The sequence below is a fragment of the Bombina bombina genome, chromosome 4 (genome assembly GCF_027579735.1).
Source record: "Bombina bombina isolate aBomBom1 chromosome 4, aBomBom1.pri, whole genome shotgun sequence".
In the NCBI taxonomy this organism is placed as follows: domain Eukaryota; kingdom Metazoa; phylum Chordata; class Amphibia; order Anura; family Bombinatoridae; genus Bombina; species Bombina bombina.
Window position 1 is genome coordinate 375876797 of NC_069502.1, and position 17682 is coordinate 375894478.

The following is a 17682-nucleotide window of genomic DNA, read 5'->3' on the forward strand; positions in this document are numbered from 1 at the left end:
GTTAGGAAAGGCCATCACCGCAGGAGGTGGATTTGTGGTTAAACACAAGTCCATCAGAGCTGATAAGGAATTATTATATAGACCTGCTAGGGTCCATCTCTCCAATACTGGTTTAGATATATATTTGCAGGATTTTAAAACAGTGCTTCGCACCCTGCTATGAATCCTAGGCTGGGATATTAGTTGGTTCTTCCTGTAAGTCAGAGTAAGTTGGTTTTGGCCGCTGGTGGTCACCAAGCCTTATGTTTGAGAAGTACAGCACCCTACGGCAAGAGGCAGTGGCTAGTTGCAAGAAAAAGAAATGGAGAACAGGGAGAGTCATGGCCAGGCTGACGGGATGGACGGTTCCCCACAGGTCAACCTGTGTGCCCTTCCCCCCGTGTAGATAGGCCAGAAGATCTCTGAAAAACCCTAAGTATCATTTTCTTACCGAAGCAGAGGGCCCTCTGCAGTAGGCCGAAAACCTCTGTCCTCTTGTTGTTCTGGGTTTCTATAGATAGGTAAATATGCCGCCATAAGTTGGGCTTGTCAGCTCGAGTTACTGAATTATATTCAATAAAGTTGGCCATGACGGCCTGTTTTTTATACCCACTAGAAAGTGTGTCAGTCTCAATTATTTATTATTATAAGTTGGTTAAGTCTTAGACTGGGGAGGGACCAAATAGGCCTTTAACCCTTAAGTTAGTGTAGGGACCTAAATGGGCCTGTAACGTGTTAAGGGTTTAGGCATTAGGGAAGGGGACAGGAAAAGAGATGGTGCATAGGTTGCAACAGTGTTGCAGATTTGGGGGAGGCTTCCTACCTTTAAAAAGTCCATGTGTGTTTTCCAGCCTCTTCTTCCTGTGATCCTGAGCTGAATGTTTTTCCCTCCCTCCCTCCCCTTTGTTTTTTGCGGCAAAAAATAAATAAAAAAAATAATAAAAAGTTAAAATATATATATATATATATATATATATATATATATATATATATATATATAATTTCATAATAAACAAATAGGTCAGTAATGGCAGGAACGGTTTTAATAAAATCCATTCAAGTAAGACCATTACTTTAATATAGGTACCTCCCTTGGTGACTAGCCGGTTTTGGCCGCTGGTGGTCACCAAGCCTTATGTTTGAGAAGTACAGCACCCTACGGCAAGAGGCAGTGGCTAGTTGCAAGAAAAAGAAATGGAGAACAGGGAGAGTCATGGCCAGGCTGACGGGATGGACGGTTCCCCACAGGTCAACCTGTGTGCCCTTCCCCCCGTGTAGATAGGCCAGAAGATCTCTGAAAAACCCTAAGTATCATTTTCTTACCGAAGCAGAGGGCCCTCTGCAGTAGGCCGAAAACCTCTGTCCTCTTGTTGTTGTGGGTTTCTATAGAAAGGTAAATATGCCGCCATAAGTTGGGCTTGTCAGCTCGAGTTACTGAATTATATTCAATAAAGTTGGCCGTGATGGCCTGTTTTTTATACCCACAAGAAAGTGTGTCAGTCTCAATAATTTATTATTATAAGTTGGTTAAGTCTTAGACTGAGGAGTGACCAAATAGGCCTTTAACCCTTAAGTTATAGCTGCAGTGGAGACTGGCACTGACAGTCTGTGTTACTCTAAATAACTCCTTTGCTGAACATAGCTAGCCCTGGACATTGCAGAAGAGTTAGGCTTTCAAAACGGAGAGGAAAGCCAGTGCAGAGCAAGGCATAGTCATACCGGTGACCGGTCCGGTGAAACAACCCAAGGGGGGGAATTTCAGTTACTAATAATCTGCCCTCAGTGCCCTGTTAGGATTTGATTTGAACAGAGTAACAATAACCCCTTGAAGAAAATAAAAATATACTTACCATAAACGTTGCACCAGATTGTGGCAGGTCATTCCTTTTCTCAGCAGCTCTTGACCTCCTCAGCAGCTCGTTTGGTTAGCTGCTTCACACTTCCTGCCTGCAAGCTTGGCATGTAGATCAATGTGCAATGTGATGCGGTCAGTGAGGAGGGGAGTCACACTGTGTAATGTTGCCTGCCTTGCTTAATGGAGCAGAGTGGCCGCATCTACAGCTGAGCTGCTTGAGCCTCTGTCATATCTTATGTGCTCAAAAAGCAAGTCGGCCGCTCTGCTCCTTCACTGGCTACTCACACTGTGGCTGTGCTGAGTGCTGTGTACAGTGCTCTCTCTGTGCAGCTGCCGGCCCACCAAGCTGTCGGCCCACCAGGATTTTTCCTGGTATCCCGGTGGCCCAATCCAGCCCTGGGTAATTTGGATTGTGCACTGTGAGATGTGATAACAGTTTACAGAGGTGCTGGATATACAAATGCTTTACAACCGCAGTCTAGTTTGTACCATTAGATTCTGGAGGGAACCTACGCACCTTAGACCTGACCGGCCCCACAGGCTAAAAGGATCTGCTTAGCACCGGAGCTCAAGGCAGCTGGGATGATATCAGAAAGAGCACTTCAGAACACGACCAAATTTTATTGTGAGAAGTTATCAGGTCAGTTGGTTGGGGAAATATTGAAGCGGCCACAATAACTTTATAGCAGAGTCCCTAAGTATTCCATTTATGATTTTGGTGTGAATAGCCCCCATTTTGGGAATACAAAACAACTCTGATTCAGAGATCACTTATTCATAGTTTTGAGCCTGTGATGGATACTGCATAAACCTGATGCCTTAAAAAACCTAATTATCTGATTTAGAAGGCTTGGATATAGCTCCGACATCTACATCACAATAGTGAAGCAAAAGTTAAAGACCTAGGTGGTCCTGGACATTAAGAATTTGCCTACAAGCTATTTTCCCTCTTGTGTCATATATCACACACATTAGATTTCTCCATTACTCACACCCTCTGCTCACGCTACATGAGTGACAATCATAACCAAATGCAGAGGACCTGACATACCTGTAAATTTGCAGAGCCTAACTAACACTTCTCCCATCCATTTCCTGCTGTCCCGGTGGCAGCAGGTCATATCCACATACCCTTTTCTGTCTCTGTCCAGTGGGGACATACACCCCGGGGGGAAGTGTTATAAACCTCAGTCTGCAGTATTACTCTAAAAGGAACTGAGAGTTACTTGTCAGATTACAATTGCACGTTAAAACTACAACCTTTCTATTTCTGTTTTCATCATATTAGTGCTGCGGGAAGAAGAATTAATGTGGACTAGAGGGTAGAGAAGGGGGAACCACCTATTCAAGAACAGTGAAGAAACCAGGTGCAACATTTGTTGTCTAGCTACATTAAGCCCAGTTACCATCCCTGTGCCAATACTGTTTGCTTACAAGTCAATAACAACCTATATAATCACACAGCACAAGCCTGATAAAACTCTGAATCCTACATTAACAATTATGGCTCACTCAAATAGAAAGCACAAGAAACATCAGGAGGGCCCATAAAGGACTGTTGCAGATCATTTCAGCAACAAAGGAAGGAGCACATGATAGAGACAGTTAAGATGAGGAGTCCAGGGAATCACACTTTACCTATAAAGAGCATCCAGATGCTGAGTTATCTACCTCAATTGGGCACTCTGAAGGAGATAGTACAGTATTGGAAGTATTGGAATCTACAGTATTGGAATCTATTAAAGTTCTCTCTGCAAAGATGGACTCTCATTATTCCTCTCTTAAAAGTGAGATCAAAAGTTCCATGACATGAACTTAAAAGAGACCTACATGCCCTGGGAGAAAGAAGTGAGATTCTAGAGAGACGGCAGGAAGATCTTGCAGTGAATCAAGTGAACATATTGTCTCATTCTCAGAATCTTGTGGAAATTATCTCAGAATTAGAGAGCAAAATGGTGGATAGATCCCGCCGAAATAATATCCGAATAAGAGGAATATAAGAAGATGTAAGCACTGCTGACTTACCAGCTTTGCTAGAAGGCCTTTTTAAGGCTTTATTGGGATCTTTCCCAGACTCAGACTCTCTGATTGACCATGCCCACAGAGCCCTGAGACCCAAAGCAGCAGCTGCTGACCAACCCAGAGATGTAATTGTCAGGTTACATTATTATACTTTTAAAGAAAAATTAATCAGAGCTGCATTTAATTCCAAATCTCTCCCAGAACTTTACAAGGATACGCAATTGTTTCCTGACCTCATATCCCACAGTTTGGCGAGACGAAGATCTTTCTTTCCAGTAACATCATGTCTTAAGAAAGCTGGAGTGAGATACAGCTGGGGATTCTCTGTCAAATTGTTTTTTCAATATGACAACAAGTCTTTCACAGTCTTTAATCTTGAACAAGGCCAGAAGTTGATGGAATCATTAGGGCTACATGGGTTATCATCCTCTCAAGCTTCTTCCTCTGATGATCCTAAAGGAAACCCTTGCCACAGAGAGGGACCACTCCCTTCAAAAGAAAAGGAGCAGCTATTGGAAACGATTGAAGGAGTAAATGATTTGAGAGCTTAATATGTGGTGGAGGGTTGGGAACATTAACCTTACAGCATTAAGCCTACAATTTCATGGACACAAGAGAGTTGGTGAGAAACAGAGAACCTTCACCCCTTTATTCCCAACATCTTCCTCATGGAATGTTTTGCATGTTATATTATTTAGTTTGTTGGACTTGGAAATTTGTTTACATAGTTCATATTGTTACTAGTACTGTGCTTATTAGATTGGGACCACTATAGATGAAAGCTCCACCTCTTCATTTGGGGTTTAAGAAGTTACAGGTAATAATTTCCTAAAAATCAGAGAACATTTATACATTCAATTCCAACATGTTTTCACCTGCTCTGTTGTTTTATATTCTGATGGCAACTTCTCCTACTGGATGTTTCATTTATTGCCACTCCAAAATGTTTTTATTATTAAAAAAATATAGAGAGTGACCAGGTTGGATCTCAATGGAGAAGCAAAACATTTATACTTATGATTAAAGTTCAAGATGTTTGAATGTTTTACATATTATAATGTTAGGATTGATAGATTTGAAAATTTGTTCACATAGTTTCTATTATTGCTGACCCTGTGCTCTTGATATTGAGACCATCTTAATTAAGAAGACTTACCTCACAATTTGAGAACTAAAGAGAGGTCTATTTATGGTGCATCTACAGGATCCAGGTAATAATGGTTCAATCAACATCACATGTGTATTATAAGAGCAGATTGTTATTGGAAAATATATTATACACTAAACTTATGATGGTTATGACTTTCTTCAGATATTATATTCAAGTGTTAAATTATTGTTATTCTAGGATGTTCCCCCTGTGCCCCCCTTATTTCCTGACACAACTCATTCCAGGTTTTAAAGAATATAGACAAGAAATAGAGAACTATATACTTTGAGCACATAATATACAATGATATTTTTTCACTTATACCTCCTTCCTCCAAAAAAACTTAATTGTTGTTCACCCTTAAGTTATATAACTACTTTGAAAATTACTGTCAGAGGTGTACTTAACCCTTCCCAGTGTATTTTCTGGGCTTTTTACTTATCGGCTTTGGCCCGCTATAAACTTTATACCTAATCATTAGACCACATTGAGGTTGACCTAAGGAGTAGTATATTAGACTATTTAAATAATTATTGTTATCATATTTTGGCCTGGGAACCAATTCTACTTAGGGGTTTCTTTTTTTTTTTTTTAATATGTCTGATATTCGTTTTTTTATCACATAACACTCAGGGTCTTAACTCCCCGACCAAAATAACGGCGAGATTACGAGTCTTGCGTTAGCCTTAAAAAGCAGCATTGAGGGGTCCCAACGCTGCTTTTTAACGCCCGCTGGTATTACGAGTCAGGCAGGAAAGGGTCTAGGGTCAGTTTTTTTCCACAATTTTAGCTTACCGCAAATCCCCTTACGTTAATTGCGTATCCTATCTTTTTAATGGGATTTTCCTAACGCCGGTAATATGATCGCCTGAAAAAGTGAGCGGTAGACCTTCTCATGTCCAGACTCCTACCGCATTTAAAAGTCAGTAGTTAAGAGTTTTATGGGCTAACGCAGGAACATTAAACTCTTAACTAAAGTGCTAAAAGTACACTAACACCCATAAACTACCGAATAACCCCTAAACCAAGTAAACCAATTGGAAATACTTAACTAAAATGTTTAACCCCTAATCTGCTGACCGGACATCGCCTCCACTTTAATAAATATATTAACCCCTAAACCGCCGCACTCCCACCTCGCAAACACTAGTTAAATATTATTAACCCCTAATCTGCCGTCCCTAACATCGCTGACACCTACCTACATTTATTAACCCCTAATCTTCCGACCCCAACGTCGCCGCTACTATAGTAAATTTATTAACCCCTAAACCTAAGTCTAACCCTAAGTCTAACCCCCCTAACTTAAATATAATTTAAATTAAATGAAATAAATTTAACATAATTAAATAAATTAATCCTATTTAAAACTAAATACTTACTGATAAAATAAACCCTAAGCTAGCTACAATATAACTAATAGTTACATTGTAGCTAGCTTAGTGTTTATTTTTATTTTACAGGCAAGTTTGTATTTATTTTAACTAGGTACAATAGTTATTAAATAGTTATTAACTATTTAATAACTACCTAGCTAAAATAAGTACAAAATTACCTGTAAAATAAACCCTAACCTAAGTTACAATTACACCTAACACTACACTATAATTAAACTAATTACCTAAACTACCTACAATTAATTACAATTAAATTAAATAAACTAAATTACGGAAAAAAAAAGAATTACAAAAATGTTAAACTAATTACACCTAATCTAATCCCCCTAATAAAAAATACCCCCTTGAAGATCACCCTACCTTGAGCCATCTTCACCCAGCCAGGCACAAGGGGTCCTCCAGAGGGTCCGAAGTCTTCATCCTATCCGGCCAGAAGAGGACATCCAGACCGGCAGAAGGCTTCATCCAGGCGGAATCTTCTATCTTTATCCTTCCGGAGCGGGTCCATCTTCAAGACATCCGACACGGAGCATCCTCTTCATCCGACGGCCGACGACTGAATGACTGGTCCTTTAAATGACGTCATGCAAGATGGCGTCCCTTGAATTCCGATTGGCTAATAGAATCCTATCAGCCAATCTGAATTAAGGTAGGAAAAATCCTATTGGCTGATGCAATCAGCCAATAGGATTGAAGTTCAATCTGATTGGCTGATCCAATCAGCCAATAGGATTGAACTCACATTCTATTGGCTGTTCCAATCAGCCAATAGAATGTGAGGTCAATCCTATTGGCTGATTGCATCAGCCAATAGGATTTTTCCTACCTTAATTTTTTTCAGGCAGCTCAGCCCCATTGTTTCCTATGGGGAAATCGTGCACGAGCACGTTTTGCCAGCTTACCGCTACCGTAAGCAATGCTGGTATTGAGGTGAGATGTGGAGCTAAATTTTGCTCAACGCTCACTTTTCTGAGGCTAACACCGGCTTGCAGAAAACTCGTAATACCAGCGTTGGCTTAAGTGAGTGGTAAGAAAAAAAGGAGCGTTAGCACCACACAGCCTTACCGACAAAAACTCGTAATCTAGCCGATAGTCTTTTACTTAAAAAACTAACTGCGAGATTATGAGTCTTGCGTTAGCCTTAAAAAGCAACGTTGAGGGGCCCCAACACTGCATCAGCCAATAGGATTTTTCCTACCTTAATTCCGATTGGCTGATAGGATTCTATTAGCCAATCGGAATTCAAGGGATGCCATCTTGGATGACGTCATTTAAAGGACCAGTCATTCAGTTGTCGGCCGTCGGATGAAGAGGATACTCCGCGTCTTGAAGATGGACCTGCTCCGCTCCGGAAGGATAAAGATAGAAGATGCCGCCTGGATGAAGCCTTCTGCCGGTCTGGATGTCCTCTTCTGGCTGGATAGGATGAAGACTTCGGACCTTCTGGAGGACTACTTGTGTCTGGCTGGGTGAAGACGGCTCAAGGTAGGGTGATCTTCAAGGGGTTAGTGTTAGTTTTTTTAAGGGGGGATTGGGTGGGTTTTAGAGTAGGGTTGGGTGTGTGGGTGGTGGGTTTTAATGTTGGGGGGGTATTGTATTTTTTTTACAAGTGAAAGAGCTGATTACTTTGGGGCAATGCCCCGCAAAAGGCCCTTTTAAAAGCTATTTGTAATTTAGTGTAGGGTAGGGAATTTTATTATTTTGGGGGGCTTTTTTATTTTATTAGGGGAATTAGATTAGGTGTAATTATTTTAAAATTCTTGTAATTCTTTTTTATTTAGTGGGTTTTTTTTCTCGTAATTTAGTTATTTAATTTAATTGTAATTAATTGTAGGTGGTTTAGGTAATTAGTTTAATTATAGTGTAGTGTTAGGTGTAATTATAACTTAGGTTAGGGTTTATATTACAGGTAATTTTGTACTTATTTTAGCTAGGTAGTTATTAAATAGTTAATAACTATTTAATAACTATTGTACCTAGTTAAAATAAATACAAAGTTGCCTGTAAAATAAATATAAATCCTAAGCTAGCTACAATGTAACTATTAGTTATATTGTAGCTAGCTTAGGGTTTATTTTATCGTTAAGTATTTAGTTTAAATAGGATTAATTTATTTAATTATGTTAAATTTATTTTGTTTAATTTAAATTATATTTAAGTTAGGGGGGGTTAGACTTAAGGTTAGATTTAAATTTAGGGGTTAATAAATTTAATATATTAGCGGCGACGTTGGCGGCAGAAGATTAGGGGTTAATAAATTTAATATAGTTGCGGCGACGTTGGGGGGGCAGATTAGGAGTTAATAACTATAATGTAGGTGTCGGTGATGCTGGGGGCAGTAGATTAGGGGTTCATAAGTATAATGTAGGTGGCGGTGGTGTCCAGAGCGGCAGATTAGGGGTTAATAATATAATGTAGGTGTCAGCGATAGCGGGGACAGCCGATTAGGGGTTAATAAGTGTAAGATTAGGGGTGATTAGACTCGGGGTTCATGTTAGGGTGTTAGGTGCAGATATATCTTTTATTTCCCCATATGAAACAATGGGGCTGCATTAGGAGCTGAACTCTGCTTTTTTGCAGGAGTTAGTTTTTTATTTCAGCCAGCTCAGCCCCATTGTTTCCTATGGGGAAATCGTGCATAAGCACGTTTAGCCAGCTCACCGCTACCCTAAGCAGCGCTGGTATTACAGTGAGATGTGGAGCTAAATTTTGCTCAACGCTCACTTTTCTGAGGCTAACGCCAGCTTGCAGAAAACTCGTAATATTAGCATTGGCTTAAGTGAGCGGTAAGAAAAAAAGGAGCGTTAGCACCGCACAGCCTTACCGACAAAAACTTGTAATCTAGCCGTTTGGAAACATAAAATAGATGTGACCTTCATACAGGAAACCCACTGGGTAATTTCTAATAGTAGAACATTTTCTTTTCAGAATTACTCCCAATTAACAGAAGCGCCCTACTCATTTAGGTCAAGAGGGGTAGCCATACTAATCCCTGACAGGCTAGATACATTGGGGCATATGTATCAAGCTCCGTATGGAGCTTGATGCCCCGTGTTTCTGGCGAGTCATCAAACTCGCCACAAACAGCAGTTATGAAGCAGCGGTCACAAAGACCGCTGCTCCATAACCTGTCTGCCTGCTCTGAGTAGGCGGACAGACATTGCAACAATACAACCCGATCGAGTACAATCGGGTCGATTGACACCCCCCTGCTGGCGGCCTATTGGCCGCGAGTCTGCAGGGGGCGGCGTTGCACCAGCAGCTCTTGTTGCTATGCTGCTGGTGCTATGATGAATGCGGCAAGCGTATTGCTCGCCGTATTCAACGAAGTCTGGCGGACCTGATCCGCACTGGCGGATCAGGTCCGCCAGACTTTCATAACTAGAGGCCATTATCTTTGTTTGTAAAATCAATGATGTGTTATTGACCTTGGTAAACGTATATGCCCACAATTCGGGCCAAGTCAGGTTTCTTACGGCTAGGTTACGAGTTTGGCGTTAGCCTTAAAAAGCAGCGTTAAGGGGTCCTGACGCTGCTTTTTAACGCCCGCTGGTATTACAAGTTTGGCAGGTACAGGTGTACCGCTCACTTTTCTTCCGCGACTTTTCCATACCGCAAATCCCCTTACGTCAATTGCGTATCCTATCTTTTTAGTGGGATTTTCCTAACGCCGGTATTACAAGTCTTGGAAGAAGTGAGCGGTACAGCCTCTACCTCCAAGACTCCTACCGCATTTAAAAGTCCGTAGTTAAGAGTTTTATGGGCTAACGCCGGAACATAAAGCTCTTAACTAAAGTGCTACAAAGTACACTAACACCCATAAACTACCTATTAACCCCTAAACCGAGGCCCCCCCACATCGCAAACACTAAAATAAATTTTTTTATCTCCTAATCTGCCCACCGGACATCGCCGCCACCTACATTATACCTATGAACCCCTAATCTGCTGCCCCTAACATCGCCGACACCTACATTATAGTTATTAACCCCTAATCTGCCCCCCCCAACGTCGCCGAAACTATATTAAATTTATTAACCCCTAATCTGCCGCCGCCAACGTCACCGCCACTATAATAAATGTATTAACCCCTAAACTGCCGGACTACCGCCTCGCAAACACTATAAAATTTGTTATTAACCCCTAATCTGCCGTCCCTAACATCGCCGCCACCTACCTACAATTATTAACCCCTAATCTGCTGCCCCCAATGTCGCCGCTACTATATTAAATGTATTAACCTCTAAACCTAAGTCTAACCCTAACCCTAACACCCCCTAACTTAAATCTATTTTTAATAAATCTAAATAAAATTACTATAATTAAATAAATTATTCCTATTTAAAACTAAATACTTACCTATAAAATAAACCCTAATATAGCTACAATATAACTAATAGTTATATTGTAGCTATTTTAGGATTTATTTTTATTTTACAGGCAAAGGCAACTTTGTATTTATTTTAACTAGGTAGAATAGTTATTAAATAGTTATTAACTATTTAATAACTACCTAGATAAAATAAATACAAATATACCTGTAAAATAAACCCTAACCTAAGTTACAATTACACCTAACACTACTCTATAATTAAATTAATTACCTAAACATCCTACAATTAAATACAATTAAATTAAATAAACTAAATTGCGAAAAGAAAAAAAAATACTAAATTACAGAAAAGAAAAAAGAAACTATAATATTTTAAACTAATTACACCTATTCTAATTCCCCTAATAAAATAAAAAAGCCCCCCAAAATAATAAAATTCCCTACCCTACACTAAATTACAAATAGCAATTAAAAGGGCCCCTTGCGGGGCATTGCCCCAAAGTAATCAGCTCTTTTACCAGCCCGTAAAAGGGTTTTTTGCGGGGCATTTCCCCAAAGTAATCAGCTCTTTTACCTGTAAAAAAAAATACAATACCCCGCCAACATTAAAACCCATCACCCACATACCCCTACTCTAAAACCCACCCAATCCCCCCTTTAAAAAACCTAACACTAACCCCCTGAAGACCACCCAGCCGGGCCGAAGTCTTCATCCAATCCGGCAAGAAGAGGACCTCCAGAGGGTCCGAAGACTTCATCCTATCCGGGCAGAAGAAAATATCCAGACCGGAAGAAGTCTTCATCCAAGCGGCATCTTCTTTCTTCATCCTTCTAGAGCGGAGCGGCACCATCTTGAAGACCTCCGATGCGGAACATCATCCAAGATGGCGTCCCTCGAATTCCGATTGGCTGATAGGATTCTATCAGCCAATCGGAATTAAGGTAGGGAAAATACGATTGGCTGATCCAATCAGCCAATCGGATTGACCTTGCATTCTATTGGCTGATCGGAACAGCCAATAGAATGTGAGGTCAACCCGATTGGCTGATTGGTATTTCTTGTCATTATGGTGAATTATAACTATACTGCTCTACCTAGCTAACATACGGCTAGATTACGAGTTTTGCAGTAAGAGCTGCTCGGTACTAACTTGCAAGTTATTGTCATCGCTCACCTCCCTACGGTGAGCTGCAGTGAACTGGTTTTACGTGCTCGTGCACGATTTCCACATAGACATCAATAGGTAGAGTCGGCTGAAAAAAAGAATTGACCTCGCATTCTATTGGCTGATCCAATCAGCCAATCGGATTGAACTTCAATCCGATTGACTGATAGCATCAACCAATCAGATTTTTCCTACCTTAATTCCGATTGGCTGATAGAATCCTATCAGCCAATCGGAATTCGAGGGACACCATCTTGGATGACGTCATTTAAAGGAACCGTCATTCGTCGTCTAGTCATCGGTCAAGGAGGATGTTCCACGTCGGAGGTCTTCAAGATGGTACCGCTCCGCTCCGGAAGGATGAAGAAAGAAGATGCTGCTTGGATGAAGACTTCTTCCGGTCTGGATATCCTCTTCTGCCTGGATAGGATGAAGACTTCGGACCCTCTGGAGCACCTCTTCTTGCCGGATTGGATGAAGACTTTGGCCCGGCTGGGTGAAGATGGCTCAAGGTAGGGTGATCTTCAGGGGGTTAGTGTTAGGTTTTTTAAGGGGGGATTTGGTGGGTTTTAGAGTAGGGGTATGTGGGTGGTGGGTTTTAATGTTGGGGGGTATTGTATTTTTTTTTACAGGTAAAAGAGCTGATTACTTTGGGGCAATGCCCCGCAAGGGGCCTTTTTAATTGCTATTTGTAATTTAGTGTAGGGTAGGGATTTTTATTATTTTGGGGGGCTTTTTTATTTTATTAGGGGGATTAGAATAGGTGTAATTAGTTTAAAATATTGTAATTTTTTTTTATTTTCTGTAATTTAGTGTTTTTTTCCGTAATTTAGTTTATTTAATTTCATTGTATTTAATTGTAAGTAATTTAGGTAATTAATTTAATTATAGAGTAGTGTTAGGTGTAATTGTAACATAGGTTAGGGTTTATTTTACAGGTATATTTGTATTTATTTTATCTAGGTATTTATTACATAGTTAATAACTATTTAATAACTATTCTGCCTAGTTAAAATAAATACAAAGTTGCCTGTAAAATAAAAAAAAAACCTAAAATAGCTACAATGTAACTATTAGTTATATTGTAGCTATATTAGGGTTTATTTTATAGGTAAGTATTTAGTTTGAAATAGGAATAAGTTATTTAATTATAGTAATTTTATTTAGATTTATTAAAAATAGATTTAAGTTAGGGGGTTGTTAGGGTTAGGGTTAGACTTAGGTTTAAGGGTTAATACATTTAATATAGTAGCGGCGACATTGGGGGGCAGCAGATTAGGGGTTAATAATTGTAGGTAGGTGGGGGCGATGTTAGGGAGGGCAGATTAGGGGTTAATAACAAATTTTATAGTGTGTGCGAGACGGGAGTGCGGCAGTTTAGGGGTTAATACATTTATTATAGTGGCAGCGATGTCCGGTCGGCAGATTAAGGGTTAATAATTGTAGGTAGGTGGCGGCGACGTTGGGGGCGGCAGATTAGGGGTTAATAAATATAATGTAGGTGTCGGCGATGTTAGGGGCAGCAGATTAGGGGTTCATAGGTATAATGTAGGTGGCGGCGGTGTCCGGAGCGGCAGATTAGGGGTAAATAATATAATGCAGGTGGCGAGGATGTTGGGGGTGGCAAATTAGGGGTTAATAAATGTAAGGTTAGGGGTGTTTAGACTCGGGGTTCATGTTAGGGTGTTAAGTGTAGACTTAGAAAGTATTTTCCCATGGGAAACAATAGGGCTGCGTTAGGAGCTCAACGCTGCTTTTTTGCAGGTGTTAGGTTTTTTTCAGACGTCTCAGCCCCATTGTTTCCTATGGGGAGATCGTGCACGAGCACATTTTAGCCAGCTTACCGCTACCATAAGCAACACTTGTATTACAGTGAGAAGTGGCGCTAAATTTGCTCAATGCTCACTTTTCTGAGGCTAACGCAGCCATTCAGAAAACTTGTAATACCAGCGTTGTTTAAAGTGAGCGCTGGAAAAAAAAGGCTTATTAGCAACGCCGAAAAACTCATAATCTAGCAGTTAGGAAGCTCATGAAATTGGTGTCCACCGTCAGACGAGGTGAGCTTGAAATGGGGGGGGGGGAGATTTTAATTTAATTTGGGACCCAGATCTTAATAAAGTTACAACAAGACCCACAGTGACTGATTGATTTATGGGGTCACTCTCTCGGGCCTTCCAAAAAATTATGTCTCAATACCAATTGTATGATACCTGTAGGGCGATGAATTCCATGGAAAGGGATTTAACTTTTTACTCCAACCCACATGAATCTTATTCAAAGATTTACAGCTTCTTCACATCCTCTAGACAGATAGACAGAATTACTAAGGCAAAGATTTTGCCCACATGTTGGTCTGATCATCAGGCAGTTCAGATAACTATTGGTCATAGCTCATCAGATACTGTTGTTTGCCGATGAAGTCACGCTTTTACTTACTTCCCCTGATCAATCCTTGCAATCAGTAATGAAGCTGTTGACATATTTTGGAGACCTTAGCTACTATAAACTAAATGTCTCGAAGACTGAAGCACTATACATTAATATAGATAAAAAAGACTTTGCATCCTTGCAGGGACTATATAATTTTAATTGGTCATATAGTTACATCAGGCACCTAGGTGTATTGCTGGGTCCAGATTTATCTTTAGTGATCTCTAAAAATTTCACTGAGACAATTCAGGGCCCTTTTAGAGTCTTAGGAGTTCTCATAGATTTCTTGCCGTTCCTCCCAAAGATCACCTACCTGTTTTGCTGTATTCCAATACAAGTCCCACGCAGCATATTCAACAAATTGCAAGGTATTATATCTACCTACATTTGAAGGAGTAAGAAGCCGTGCACCTCTAGGCATGTCCTACAAAAATCGATCAGACAAGGTGGGTTGGCCCTACCGAATGTCATTCTTTATTATGAGGCCTCGAGGTTATCTCATGTACTAGTGTGGAGCCACAGCTTTAATCCTAACAGATAGCAAGATGTAGAAAAAGCCATGTTACCAGATGGTGTTAAACTATCAGACCTAATTTGGATCCCATCATACTATAGAAAGAAAATGGGAATTGATCACCCCATTCTTCTGGATAATTTGCAATTTTGGGATAAAATTAAACACCTCAAAACATTTCACCACACCCCTCTCCAATACATACAATTAGGAGTATAGTGAACTGTCTACAGGAGACACATGATGCATTTTGGGACAAATTAGGTCCCCTGCAGGTCAGGGACCTTTATATAGATGGGAAATACATGGAAATACAGTCCTTCATAGAAAAATTCTCAATCCTACAAAAATTACAGTTTGAAACCTATAGACTTTTGAGTCTTCTGAGACATTGGGGATTTCAGAAAGAAGGCCAGAGAGAGTTGACAAAATAGTAGATTAGTTGGCTAAGGGGTCGTAAGACAGGGGGTATCATGTCCTTTAACTACTATCTTTTGACAGACGACTAGACAGATTATACCTCAAGCCCTTTAAAGGCCTGGGAGAGAGACCTTGACCTGATGGTGGATACTAAATTGTGAAATAGGGAGTTGTCTTTTGCTAGAAAAACCTTCCATTGTGCCACAGTGTGGGAATTGCACTACAAGGTGGAGGTGAAATGGCATTTAGTCCCTTTACATCTTCATAGGATTTTTAGTACTATGTCTCCATTATGTTGGAGAGAATGTGGACAAATAGACTCATGGGTGCATATATGGTGGGAGTATCCCCGGATTAGACCGCTATGGAGAGAGTGTTTTAATTTATTAGGTAATCTGAATTATAATCTACCATATAGACCTGAGTTAGGCTTACTCCCCCTTTTTATTCCCAAATCGTCCCTAGCCAGGAAAATGTTTTTAATATACTTTCTAACAGCAGTAAAATTAATGCAGGGAATGAAAACAGTGTTCTTCTCCTACAATCCAAATGGTTTTACACTATCTAAAATACACCAGAAAAATGGAAGAGTATGTTTTTAGAATCAAAGAAAAGATTTTCTTATATCAATTTAATTTTTTTTTCTCTCTACTTAGAATGGTTCCCAGCCACTAGAACTTTACAATCTACCGCTTCTACCTCCATAATCCCCCCCCCCATATTGCTCAGTTAATTTTATACTATTTTTACTAAATAGTGTTTTTAAAAAAGAGTATCACTATACTAGGTTACAAATAGTTTTTGCATAATGAGGTCATACAGATATTTTTTCCTCAAAATAATAAGGTATCCTTAGGATATAATGTGAACTGATATGGAACAGACATGTCAATGATTGATGTTCTCAATTAATTTTTGTCATTAATATATCCTCTTAGCTACTTGTTAAAATATATCATATGATGTAATTTGTTATTTGTTATTTGACATCTAAATACCTTAATAAAAAAACTACTGATTTAAAAAAAAAAATGTTATAAGGATTAAAAGATATGTAGTTTTTGACTGCAAAGGGCTATAATGTATATATACATACATATACATGTCTAAATATGTATATGTGTAACACAACTTGTGTTTTGCACTTTAGGTCTGTGTTGGGTTAGCAACACAGACCTAAAGCACGTTCTTGAAATAATAAATAGTAAAATATAAAATAATAAAAATATAATATAAAAAAATACTAAATAATTATTAAAATGTATTATACATACTGTAAAAATTTCTAAATAATTTATAGAATATATAATTTTTTTAGATTATGTATAATAATTCTTAATAATTTAAATTTTTTATATTTAATATTTCAAGGTTTGTAATTCTTCATGTTTGCTAACTCTACACTGCATTATACCTAAAGCGCAAAACATATATATATATATATATATATATATATATATATATATATATATATATATATATATATATATATAATATGAGAAAGGTAAAATAGATATCTATTTTCGTAGAACTGAAAGTAGAAAGCCTCAACGGGAACAACTACAACATGCATAAAGTAGTAGCCCTGAGTAGCGTGCATGTTTCTCTAGAGTGCTGGACTGAACCTGGTTCTTCGGCCATATATGTTAAACCAGTGAGACCGATCCACGGTGTAATCACAAGGAAGCAGCTAAATTGCTGAATGGCATATTGGATGCCTTGTGACATCACTTACCTGAGATTTTTTTCCTTGTGTACCGGTCCTGGAGGTACTACAATACCAAGTCAATGCATGGAGTGGACAGAGCAAGCTCTAATTCCATCTCCCTGTTCAAAAAATCCATTTAATATATAGTCTCCAGATAGTAGACGTATCAGATATTAAAATGATAAGAACAGATTCTACACTTGATCTTAGCCAAAAGGCCGAGAAGCAATACACTTACCTGAGATTTGGATTATAAACCTACATGGGCCAGGTGCCTGTTAATATACACATTTTGTATTACAAGTTGAAACTTAAAAGGTTTTGCATGCACGCAAAACCCCATGTGCTCAAAAAGTCGAACTAACACCCTACTTGTACACAAACCCAATCGCATATTCTAGAGTGCGCTGAGAGAGGGAGAGAGAGAGAGAGAGAGAGAGAGAGACTTTATTTAAAATTAATATTGCATAAAAATGATTTTACATGTTTTCAGCCACTTGACTGCAAAGTGCTCCAATGTGTATATATATATTTCTTGCAACATATAGGATAACACTCTTTGTTTTTTTTAGGTAGCTGATGTCAGTAGGTAACCATAGGTTTAAATAATGATGCAGCTTATGTCTATCAATTTATTAGCATTATCCAACATTTCAGGCCTTACTTGATAGAGGCCTAAGTGAGGGCCGAAACATTGGATAATGCTAA

At 39.2% G+C, this 17682-nt stretch overlaps 1 non-coding gene across 1 annotated transcript; it reads right to left on the bottom strand.

The window, feature by feature from the left end:
• Window positions 1-17013: 17013 nt before the first annotated feature.
• Window positions 17014-17204, bottom strand: LOC128658511 (U2 spliceosomal RNA). The gene has a single exon (XR_008402202.1). It is a non-coding gene; the product is annotated as a U2 spliceosomal RNA (small nuclear RNA).
• Between the last annotated feature and the right edge of the window lie 478 nt (window positions 17205-17682).